General features: G+C 41.1%; 1 protein-coding gene across 8 annotated transcripts in view; it reads left to right on the top strand.

The window, feature by feature from the left end:
• The window catches only part of LOC105490697 (cysteinyl leukotriene receptor 2), a 197,025-nt gene that overhangs the window by 130,876 nt on the left and 53,400 nt on the right, over positions 1-12,749 (top strand). For 7 of the 8 annotated variants that reach the window (XR_011614796.1, XR_011614797.1, XM_011756562.2 and 4 more), the window contains one exon: positions 2,525-2,605. The gene's annotated coding sequence lies outside the window, so the exon portion shown is untranslated. Of the gene's footprint in view, positions 1-1,648; positions 2,021-2,524; positions 2,606-12,749 lie in introns of those variants that run through there. The other variant, XM_011756564.3, reaches the window with a different exon arrangement.

Below are 12,749 nucleotides of genomic sequence, written 5' to 3'. Positions count from 1 at the left end.
TAATCTCTTTCCAATGCAGCCAGTCTCCTTGTTTACCATCCTGGGCTCCTCTCAGGCCCCAAAATAGTGCTTTTTATTTTTAGGGATAAGCAAATAGTTCAGTTTGACTGGAGCATGGGAAGAAAGCAGGAGAGCAACCCAGAGGAGTAGAACCTGAAAGGGATCTGGGATTGGAGCATGAAGGCCTAAGTACTCCTAGACTTAGGCATAAGAACATACTGTCCTGGTGCCATTCTTTAGACCAGAGAGGACCAGAGGGGTCCCAACCCCTTGCGACAGGAAAGGGCTGAATGAGGACCAGAGACAGGTTAGAGTCCTCCCTGATCCTCATCCAACCCCTCTCTTGTTCCAAGGGGGCTGAGAGTCTCGGGGGCTGAGGGACACTTCCTTGTCTGTATTGTGCTCTAGATACTTGAGAATTCCCCAGCCAAGTGTCCTCAAAGGTTATGGCCTTTTCCCTAGTTGCATCAGAGCATACAGTTTGTGTAGCCCTACATCCTACAGGTGGCCAAGAGCAGCTGTTTTGAGGGGAGAGGGGACATGGACGTGAGGGCTAGAATTCCCCATGTCTAAGTGTGGAGCTCTTCATATGTGGGAGGGAGCTGGGAGTGGGAAGAGGACAAGGGCAGCTGCAGGCTTTGCCAACTCTTCTGTATAATTAGGGTAATTAGCATATTCCCCACCTTAAACATTTGGCATTTATTTTTGAAAACATTCACAATTTGCTCTTCTAGCTACTTGAAAATATACAATAAATTGTTGTTTATTTCAGTCACTCTACAGTGCTGTAGAACACTAGAACACATTCCTCTTGTCTAGATGTCCACTGATCAACTTTTGTGTCCATTAATCAACCTCTGTCTATCTCTCCCTGCCTCCTCCCCTTCCCAGCCTCTAGTAACCACTATTCTACTCTCTACTTCTATCAGGTCAACTTTTTTAGCTTCCACATATGAGAACATGCAGTATTTATCTTACTATGCCTGGCTTACTTCACTTAACATAATGTCTTCCAAGCTCATCCATGTTGCCACAAATGACAAAATTTTGTTCTTTTTAAATCAATAAATAGTATTCAATTGTGAATATATACATTTTTCATCCATCTTTCTGTTGATGAACATTTAGGGTGATCCATATTTTGGCTATTGTGAATAGTGCTACAGTAAACATGAGAGTGCAGAGATCTCAACAAGATTCAGTAACCCTACTACTGAGTGTATATCCAAAGTATTTTATTCGTTTTGATGCTATTCTAAATGGAATCGTTTCCTTAGTTTCCATTTTTGGTTGTTTATTGTTAGTATATATAAATGCAACTGATTTTTGTGTATTGATTTCCTATCCTGCAACTTTGCTGAATTTGCTTATTAGTTCTATTGGGGTTTTGTGTGTGTGTGTGTGTGTGTGTATGGAATCTTCAGGTTTTCCTACGTATAAAATTTTATCATTTGCAGACAGATATAATTTTACTTATTTATTTCCAATTTGGATCCCTTTTATGTATTTTTCTTGCTTAATGTTACTGCAGCTTTCTATCCAGGAAATGAGGATTTGAACAGTGATGGGGAGGTCAGCAATGGTTGGATTTGGGACATATTTTATGGGCAGAACAAATGGAACTTGTTGGCTCAGAAGTGGGTGGTGGAAGAAAGAGAGAAGTTAAAAGTGACTTCTAGGTTTATGGATGGGCTAAATTATTGTGGTGCCACTGTTTAGACAGGGTAGATGGGGGGATGCAGGACTAAGAGGGGAAGAGAAAAGGTCCATCTGGGTCACATTAAATTTGGCCATGATTGTGCATCAGATAGATAAAAGCAAGAGAAGGAGGGAAGAAGTCAGAACACAGACCTCTGGGGAAAGCTCACATGTAGAAAAGGGATGGAAGAAGAGGCATCAGAAAGAGAGGCAAAGAAGAGCAATTTGAGGGGGAGAAAAAGAACCAGGAAAGTCAGAGAAACAAGGAAGAAGTTTCAGGAAAGTGGTAGTGGTCAACTATGCAAACAAGACGGGAAGGAAGGTGAGGACTGAGAAAGGATTTTTTATGTGAGCAACAAGGTTATTGGTAACCTCTGACAGAACATTTTCAGCAGAGTGGATAAGGTCTCTGCTGGAGTGCAAGTGAATTGAAAATATAAGTGAGTGAGGGAAGTGCTTTAAACAAATCTAAAGTGCTGTGTGTGTAAGGCAGTGTTGCTCTTTCTGTTGCCATGGAAACCGAAACCTTTCAGGAGAACTAAAAGCCACTTAAAATCCCTGACTCTAACCCATTATATCCGCTTGATCTCTTGAGAAAGATAATGACAAAAACCAGTCATTAGAGGGGCAGGGCAATTTTAGGTTTCTTCTTTTTAGATGTAGCCCTTAACTGGAAATCTTCCCCCTTCTTGAAAAGAGATCTTGCACTGACATCTATACTGGCTTCTAAAAAGCACAGATGACCTGCTACACTTCCTGACTTTCTTGCTATTGGTTGGCACTGTTCATAAATATAATTTGCTGTTTCCCTTTTCTTTTAAATGAGCAATCCGAATTACTTGGAGAAGAAAGGCAGACGAGATAGAGGCAGCAGAAGCCAGGGCAGCTGAAAGACAGAGAACTTCAGGTGGGCATTTTAATCTTTGTTTTGTTAATTCAGTGTTGAGAATCATGACTTGAAGATCACGTAATAGAGGAGTAATTTTTGAAAAGTAAATTTGTTTTGTTCTACTATAAATATTATTTTCCTATCATGTACATGGTAGTTTAAAAAATACTGTGAAAGTACAAAAATGTTAAAGGAAGCCAAATTCTCCACCAAGATAGCCTCTATTGATATTTTGGGGGTTTTCCGTGTGTGTGTGTGTGTGTATGTGTGTGTGTGTGTGTGCGTGTTTGTGAATGTGTATATGCACATATAACTTTAGTTTTCATAGTTGCGTCCCTGCACTATGGACACGTTTATATTCATTTCCTGCATTTCAGTCTATGGTTTTTCCATGTTGCTGTGAATTCTTTGTAATCATAAATTAAAGCTGCTGCATAATATTGCATTGAGGAACTTTACTTCCTCCATTTTTAGCTGTATAGCAGTTATCCTATTTTTCATAGTTTGGGTCCTTTTATTATATAAGATATATTTTTTTCATTCAGGGTCTTGTTTTAGAGGTAGAAGAAGTTGAATCTGAGCACATATGTTTCAATGGTTTTGCTTAGAGGCACAATGAGAGTGAAAGAGTATGTGAGATCATGAGCATATAATCTGTTCCTTACCCCACTGGGACCCTAACCAGTGTTTCTCAACTCTGGCTGCACATCAAGCCAGAATCACCTGACTCTGAGGAGATTAGAAAATTACCCCTAGAATAATTGAAGCTTAACTTTTAGAGATCAGCAAGTCATCTGCAGTATTTTGTCTTGTTTTCCAGAAACTTCTCAGGTGATTCTAATAGGTGGTCGGCATAAAAACAGATGACCTACGTCATTCAAAATATTTTTCTGTCTCCGACATATACCTGAGAGTAATATGTATTAGGAGAAAGGGAGGTATAATTTCAGGCAATCCAATCAAATCTCCCTTTCAACACTACATACATAATGCAAATTATAGAATAATTTGGGGGGAAACATAAGACTTCTAGAAATTTCTATCTACCTCAGCCACATAAACTCTTGAGATGAGAATCTACTTGTGTTTCGATTTACTAATGTTTTAAAGAGGTGGATTTGTTTCCAGTGCTTCGATGGTTAAAAGTTAGAGAAGTTGAGGCTGTCGTATGTTCTGAATGTACCTGAATCACGCCCATATCTGCTAGAATCTGCCAAGGCAGCCAGGCTTCCTTTCTTTTGCAATCTTCAAGATTAAACACAAGGTGGGCATTTAATAGCTGGCCAGTCACTAACACACTGTGGGCACAGTGAAGATCGATGGCATTGGATTTGGAGGCAGAAGGTGGCTCACTCTGGCTTTCAGGAGCCCCATAGACATGGCACTTACCTTCTCTGGACCTCATGTCCTCAGGAGGAAAGTGGACAGAGTTTATGCCAGGGCTGCGTTCTGGTTTCTCCCATCGGGGACTGAAAACAGAGCCAGAGCCCCTAAACCACATTGAAGCATTTGCTGTTGCACTCCTAGCCTGCTGCAGGCCAGGAATCATCCCAACGAGACCAACAGCATGTTAATCAAATTTCTTCTTGTTTTGACTCAGTGGAGAACACCTGTTTAGTACCTTCATTAATGAATGTAAACATTCACATAGTACTTTACAAAACATGTTTACATGCATCAGTTCATTTGATCCACATACTGGCCTTAAGAACTGGAGTAATTCTTATTTTAAAGATGGTAAAGATGAGACCGAGAGAACATAGGATCTTTTCCAGGTGGAACCAGAACTGGTCCAATCTGGTTTAGCCCAGGGCACATGGTCCATTATTACAACTTAAATAATAGCTATTGTGGGAAATTGGTTAAACATATTTCATAATGTTTATATAATTGGTTATTCTGTAGCCAGTTAGATGATGACATTGATGTTGTTATTTGGCAAAGAAAGGTGATCATGGCATGGAAATAAGAAAAAAGCAAGATATAAAACAGCATTATAAATGCGCTTATTTTTGTTTAAAAATATTTGTATATATTTCAAGAAAGATGAAAAAAAGCATATATGTGAAATTTTAGATATGTCTGGTTGGTGGTAAAGTTCATACTTTAAGTTTATTTCAGCTTGTATTACATTGTAATTTTTCTTTACCATGAACATGTACTACTTGTGTAATAAAAATAAAGGAAAGTAAATAGAATTGTTCATGTCTTTCTGGTTGGCTCTTCTCCGGATGAAATGGCCCCATCTTTTACTTGGCCGTAAAGAAGGCTGCTATTTAATTCTCTGAGTTTTGTACATTATTGTCACAAATTTTATTGTGATTGTCAGCTAGTACTGACTGAATTCTTCGTGTGTGTTGGGCACCAAGTTAATCACTTCACATCCATTTTTTTTTCATCAGTACTCACTCCAGTGCTCCTTTGGCAGAGGAGAGTTTGAAGCTCAGAGGGCTGCAGTAATAAAAGAGACTAAAAGGCAGAGTTGAAACTTAAACCCAGGACCCTTTTAAGTCAAAAGCACATGGTTTCATTCATTATATCACTCTGCCTCCCATCCACCTGGGATCACATGAGCAGCCTCCGTTTTGGGGGAAAGATGATATATTTTTTCAGTGTACTACTCATTGCTGTGTACATGAATACATGATGGTTACTTTGGGCATCATTAAGATTTCCTGTGTACTCCAGAATCAAGGATCCTTTCTGCTTTTCTATAGTTTGCTCTATGCACCAGATATCTGAGGCACTCTAGTTCCCCAAGGGTAAGGCTTTAAGATAAAAGCCTCACAAGGGATTGTGCAATTACCCAATGAACTCTGGCTAATGCGGCAGCCAAACTGGATAATACAAAGAAAGGCAAGTATTTTGCTGTGGATGCTTAGCTTTGCTAGAGAGCTTTTTGAAATCCATGTCAGAAACCCCTAGCACTGTATTTCTTTATTTATCAGGGTATTGGCCACTGCCTCCTTTGTACTGCAGTTACTTATGTACAGTAGGTTCTATTGGACTAAGACTTGGACATTGGAGTCCTTGCATAGAACCTAGCACATAAACTCCATTGAGAATAAGGCATTGTGTAAATAAATCAATTCACCAGTGAATGCAGACTTTAGTTACAGCTAATGTTTATCTCTGTGGAACTTTATTAACCTCTTTATATTAATTGACCCATGGAGAAAATATAATCTTGACAGAATTTAAAGGAAAACCTCTTCCAATGGATTGATGACTTTGTGGCAGTATAGTCAGAGTCTTTTGACAAAGAAATATAGTTATTATTTGAGAGGCCCAGGATAAGGGTCTAAGCAGTGAGTTGGAGTCAAGAAATTCCAAAGTTGGAAGGGTCCTTAGGAAGAGCTGGGACCAGAGGTAGACTTTTTTTGCTTCTTTAGTGTGAAATCCTTAAGGGAGAGGTTTCAAAAAAGTATAGGAAGCTGACTATAGGAAGAACAAGAAGGAAGGAGAGAAAGGAAGGGAGTAGAGGAGAGAGGAGAGGAGGAAAGAGATGGAAGAGGAGGAAAAGAGATTGAAGAGGAGGGAAAGAGATGGAAAAGGAGAGAGGAACAGAGGGGAAGGGAGCCGGTTTACTCTGGAAGTTTAAATATTAAGCTGGGGTAATTTAAAATAATTTAGTCCACCATTATTACCTATATTGTACATTACATAAATAAGAATTTTTTATTATAAAAAAGATAATTTCCCATATAAGTCTCCTCCCATGAGGCTGTAGAAACAGCATCTTACCTTGTTTGTACCTCTACTACAGAAAAACAATCATCTAAAGAGTATTTGAAGGCATCCTAGATTCTTTTTTCTCTTTTGTCAAATTATTATTTTAAAAGTATTTTAAATTTGTGTAAATTTATGGATTACACATGCAATTTTATTACGTGCATAGATTGTGTAGTGGTCAAGTCAAGGCTTTTAGGGTAACCATCACCTGAATAACATTGTATCCCAGATTCTTTTAGGTAAGTTGGTTTCTTTTTATTTTGAGTCTTACCTTAAAAATAACTCTGTTATCTTGTAAATTCACTGAGAGACATGAAGGTGACTCCCTTTGTTAGTTGTAAGAGGCAGAAATCCCTATTGGGAACTTGTTGGCAGAGAGTCAGACAGACAGTTTGCTACCCTCCAAGATATAAAGGGTGCTGCTTCCTACAGTGTTTAGAACAGAGCACCTTTTGGGTACCCTTTGTGGCTGCCTTCTGCTCCCATGCCATGCCATTGACCATTGACCCTATATTCCTGTTCCCAGACTTTAGATTTGAATTTCAGGAAAAGGAAATTTTCAAGAAAAAACACATTAACATCATTTCATTGTAAAAGACCATGTGAGTTATTTCCTCCCTGCCCCCAGAAGATATTAATTGTAAGGCATAAAATGCGGGCGTTGGATAACAGCTTCATTAGCTCATTTATTGATCTGAGCACATTCATGTGCCTCATGCTGTGCTGGGGCCTGGGGTACAGCAGTAGCCACGTGCTTGCCTTCCATGGGCAAACAGTCTGGTGGGTAGGGATAGACAGGAGACAACTGCTGCCCCTCGGGTAAATGCTGGATGGGAAGCCCAAGGGTCGGCGAACAGCCAAGACGTGGAGGGGTCAGAGAAGCCGTCTTCTGAAGGAAGCGATGTTTAGAAAGAAACCTGAGATTGGGTAAGCAATAGCTAGGAAATGAGCTTGAGCTCAGAAGAAATGGGCAAGAGAGAGCTTGCTGTGTTCGGGGCCTTGAAATAAGCTTCATGAGACTGAATATTCTTTATTGAGGGGATGGTGGGGAGAGAATATGCTGGATAACAAGATCGATACTGTGAAAAGCCTGGAGATGAACTTGATTCTGAGATGATAATGGGTTTTAAGTGGAAGAGTAATGTAGTCAGACATGCATTTTGGAAAGGTCACTCTGGCCACTGTGTGAAGAATGAATTGAGAACAGCCAGAGTGGAGATAGGGAGGCATTGAGGAGGCTGTGCCCACTGTCCAGTTGAAAGATGACAGCCTGCACTAGGCCAGTCTTGAGCTGACCCCTGAGATGAAAGGAGGGAGTTGGTGGAGCCTGCTGGGTAAACAGGCCAGGTCTGCCACAGAGGAGACACTGGGCAGCAGGACAAGCAGGGGAGGAGGAAAGCCCATGGTTTACTTTTGCTTCTGGCCCTCTCTTCTTTAGGTTCCAGATACCCACTGCCCTCATGCCACTGGCAGCAGGTGGGGTGGCAACAGTAATGACAATGCATGGTGCCAGGCACAGTGCAGCTGCATCCCTGGCTGTCACCTGTGCTGCCTCCTGGGGTCCTCTCAATAACTCCGAGAGGTTGAGTACTTGCTGATGATCACACAGTTTGCACAAGGAAGAGCTAGGATTTGGGTTCAGTTGGGATTTATTCCAGAGGTTTTCCATGATATCCCAATATCTCTTTATCATTTTAGGAAATACACATGATGTTTAACAAACTACCTTTGTAAATAATTTCTTTTCTCTAAGAAGTGAATTTAATAGTGGAATATGAAATGCTGTCTAGGAGAAATGAGAACAAGTGGGAGTTTTAATTTGAATAAATAGGCTTGTGTGGAGCCCCTGAGTTATGTCATTTAGTCACCTTGATCATGGACAGGGAGGACCCTAACGTTGACCCATTCGTAGGGATTTATTGTAATAAGCAGGACAATGTCTCTATGATAACACTTGCTGTTCTTCTGTCTTGGAAATCAGAAGATTTGGAAATCAGAGACTCAGATAGAAAACAATTCTGTGATTCTGTGGTTTCCTTAGATCAGACATTTGGTTAATAACAGATACCTCCAACCTTTCTAAATACAAGGATGAAGTGCATTAGAAAATGAAAAACATATGTTGAGATTTTTATGCAAAATTAAATTCATAATCAGCATCAGACTCATGTGTTATATTAACCAAGGAGAGCTGAGGAAAGCTTTGAGAGCCAGAGAGAGGGCAACATTTAGTCAAAATAGTGTTTTTAAACAAAATGAAGCCGTGTCTCTAAGGAACTCAGAGCTCTTCATATATGTTGTTTCGTTGAGTTGAATTTTTATTTGTTTGTTTATTTGGTGGCTGAATGTTAGTGGTAGGATGGATGTGCAAGAGAAGCTAGTTTTTGGAGTCTATTAAAGAAAGAAACAAGGAGAGTTAGTAAAGACAGAGATGGAAAGAAGGCGGTCTGAGGTAATGCCATGCATCTTGTTCTTGAGGGCGGAGGTGTCCCCTGGCATGCTTGGCTGCCAAACTTCTGCTAGATTTCAATCCCTGCTACCTCCCTGGGGATAAGTTGTTCTCTGGGAGCATTATCTCTTCAAAATAAAACAGGAAAGAATGAAATTGTACAAGAACTCCCATTTTAAGGGAATGTGTTCATAATCAATAGGCACCTTTTCTGCACAAGGAAATTCTCAAGAAAGAAACTTCAGTGAGGCTGGTTACGGTGGTTCATACCTGTAATCTCAGCACTTTGGGAGACCCAGGCAGCCAGGTGGGTGGTGCCCAGGAGTTTGAGACCAGCCTGGGCAACATAGCAAAGCCCTGTCTCAAGTACAAAAAGTTAGCTAGGCATGGTGGCATGCACGTGTAGTCCCAGTTACTTGGGAGGCTGAGATGGGAGGATCGTTGAGCCTGGGAGGTCGAGGCTGCAGTGAGCCATGATCACACCACTGCACTCTAGCCTGGGTAATAGAGTGAGATCTTGTCAAAAAATAAATAAAAAGAGAGAGAGAGAAGGAAGGAAGGAAGGAAGGAAGGAAGGAAGGAAGGAAGGCAGGCAGGCAGGAAGGCATGCAGGCAGGCGGGGGAGAGAGAGAGAGAGAGAGAGAGAAAGAAAGAAACTTCATTGGATAATGTACAAATTGACCAATCAAAATGAAAGAGGGAAAAAAACTTGTCAGCAAGATAGAGAAAAAAGCATCTATTGCTATACTGTCAAGACAATGGTGAAACTTATAGGATCTGACATTTTGGCCACACAGACACTTTCCAAGCTGTCATTTTTCAGCCATGCAAATCTTTGTCCTAACGGCGCTCTGACAGTACACAGCTTTTTGAGGTGTCTCTTCCTCCATCTGTCTGTGTGCATTTGTGGCAGAGGATATTATTACCACACATTTGGTGGTCTGGGCAAAGTTCTCCTTTCAGTGGAAGAAGGCCACAGCCAGTTCACACTGCACGTCCACCCACTCCAAACTAGGCCCAAGAGTCAGTGCTTCAACAAGACCAGCAGCCCCAGGGAGAGTTCAGGCAAGGAAGGTGGTTCCTATAAGATCTCAAGAGCCAAAGAACATTCTAGAAAGAGTAAGAGGCAGATACAAGCTGAAGGGTGGATCAGGAGCTGGGGGGAAGTACTGAAAAGTTGGCAACCCAACTAATGTGATTTCAAAAAAAAAGTTCTAAGTAGAAAACTAAATATCATACAACATAGCATATCTGGACTTTAGAATTAAAACAAGAAACCAATATTTTAAAATTCAGAAGTTACTTGGGGGGTTTCTAAACTTTCTCTGCATTCTGGGATTTAGTCAGGAGGCAGGTTAGAGAGATGAACTGATAGCCAACATTTCCCAGCATCCCTGATATCCTCCTCACCCACACACAAATCCTGGTGGATTCCTGAGAATCTGAGGAGAGATGGAGAAGGGAGGCTGGAACATTTGCTTATATAAGAAGCCAATTCGATAAGGCGACTACAAGGGAGTAACTGCTCAATGCATTAGCTTCCCCATGGGGACCCTTCCCTGTTGTGGCAATTGCATATTAAAGCCAACCCACTCTTGCCACAAGGGTTGACCCAGATCTTCCCCCAGTGGAGAGCGGAACAGTTTCAGAGACTGCTCCTCAGGGACTTCAAGCTGCTCTTAGGAATCTGCAGAATCCTATGAGCAACTCACCAAATTTTCTGTCTGCTGAGCTTCAGGGCAAGTCAGGCTCTGTTTAGTTGGGATTCAAGGGGAGAAGACCCTGTGAGCTTTGAGACTTCCAAATGTGGCATCTTAACTAAAGGAACTGCTAAGAGGAGGGTAAAAATAAGGCAATTAAAGCTGCACAGGCCCCAGAGGGAAAACTTTCGTCTCCCTGCAGGGTGAATTATCAGGCCCCTGGACTCTGGCTGAAAAGTCCTTCCCTGTCCCAGAGCTGTTGAAGAGAACCTCTGCAATAGAGAGAAAGTGAATTGGAGAATTTCCTCCCCAGGGGACTTCCAGAGCCATAAATCCTTATTAACTGTACCAGTTTGCAGCAGATCTGCCAGCAAACTCTTCACCAATGGCCCAAGGTGCTGACTTCACAGTTAAGTGGCCTGTGGAAATAAATGGCATTCAGAAAGCAAAGGGTCACTAGTCTGGTGGCCAATGAAGTGACTCATACTTTGGGGGCTCCTTGAGGCACTTTGTGGATGACAGGGTGGAGGAAAAATCAGTGGAGCAAAATTTTCCAAGACACTGAGTCCATGAAAACAGGGCCCTGTGAGATTGATTCCCCTCCACCCTACGTCCTCTGGAAGCTCAGAGACCAGCTCCGTTTCACATTCAAAATACGTCACAATTTCAGTTCCTTTTATCTGTGTTTTTGTTTCGATCTCCAAGAACTTAATTCACCTTATCGTTTGGAAAAAAAAAAAAATTCTGAAAGCACAAGACCATTCCTGGAAGGCCAGAAAGGTCTAGAAAGCTTGGCATTTCTGACATGACATTTGGAGCCTGTTACAAATAAACTCTGAGTTGTCAGCTTGGATCTCAAGAATAGACTCTCAATGATTCTTCCCTGTTCTGGAGGGCCATGTTAATTCAGCACTCTGGGGCCTCTGGGATTTTGAGGAACAAATGTGTTGTAGAATCTTCTCTGCACAACTTCAGAGAGCTTATTCTGTCAGCCTTTGCAATAACAACAGCTAACACTTTATATGGCACTTTCTCTGGTCCAGGCCCTGACCTAAGTGCCGTTCATGTATTATCTCACTTCATCCTTACAACCCTATGAAGTAAGAACTATTATTAGCATTATCCCCTTTCTTTTATTTATTAATTTAAATTAATTTTTTTTTCTTTTTCTTTTTTATTGAGACAGTGTCTTGCTCTATTGCCCAGGCTGGTCTTGAACTCCTGGACTCAAGCGATCTTCCAGCTTCAGCCTCCCAAAGTGCTAGGATTACAGGTGTGAGCCACTTTGCCTGGCTGCATTATCCCCTTTTACTAATAAGGAGCTGATGCCCAGGGAGATAAAGTCATTTTCCCATGGTCATAGAGGTAGTCCATGAATGAATCAGGATTTAAATCCTGAGGTTGCCGCTCTACTATTGCTTCCCTGCAGCTGAGAGCAACACCTGTCATGCTTCTCACCATTTTTTATCACTAAATCATTTCTCAGCCTTGCTTTTACATATTTACTAGTCCCCTGGGAAAATTTTGCCTCCTTAATACTTGTTCTAGGTCCCAGTTCTGAGGTTTAATAATAGTAGTTAACATCACTGAGCACTCACCCTGTGTGAGACAAGTCACATTGATTATGCCATTTATAGATGGCATAACTGAGGCTCAGAGAAGACAGGTCACTTCTGCACAACTTCAGAGAGCTTATTCTGTCAGCCTTTGCAATAACAGATCTCGGAGAAGATCTCACAGCCAGTTAGTGGCAGATGTGGCCTGCTACCTTACACCAACTGTCTCCTGTGAACGTTTCTATTTATTTTAACTTATTTGTTAATTGACAAATAATAACTGCATATTCATGGGGTATATATTGATGTTTCTATACATATAATGTATACTGATCATATCAGGGTAATGAGCATATCCATCATCTCAAATATTTATCATTTCCTTTTGTTGGGATTGTTCAATATCCTCCTTCAAACTAGTTGAAACTATTTAATACATTATTTTTAATTAGAGCCATCTTACAGTGGTATGGAACACTAGAAATTATTCCTCCCATCTAGTGGTAATTTTGTAACCTTTACTACATGTGAACTGCATTCACATACTCCCAGCCAGGGTAACAGTCCCATGGCCTTAACCCCATACTTAACTCATAGTTAAGCAAACTTAACCCATAGTTCATTGGCCCATCATGTGTACACACATGACCTTTACCTGAGAAACAACCCTGGAAGCCCATATTTGGCTATCACTACAAGTTCTTACAGCCTAGGCCACTGAGAGA

Source organism: Macaca nemestrina, chromosome 16 (genome assembly GCF_043159975.1).
Source record: "Macaca nemestrina isolate mMacNem1 chromosome 16, mMacNem.hap1, whole genome shotgun sequence".
NCBI lineage: Eukaryota > Metazoa > Chordata > Mammalia > Primates > Cercopithecidae > Macaca > Macaca nemestrina.
Note: the sequence above shows the minus strand (reverse complement) of the source record. Positions and strands in the feature narration are given on the sequence as shown.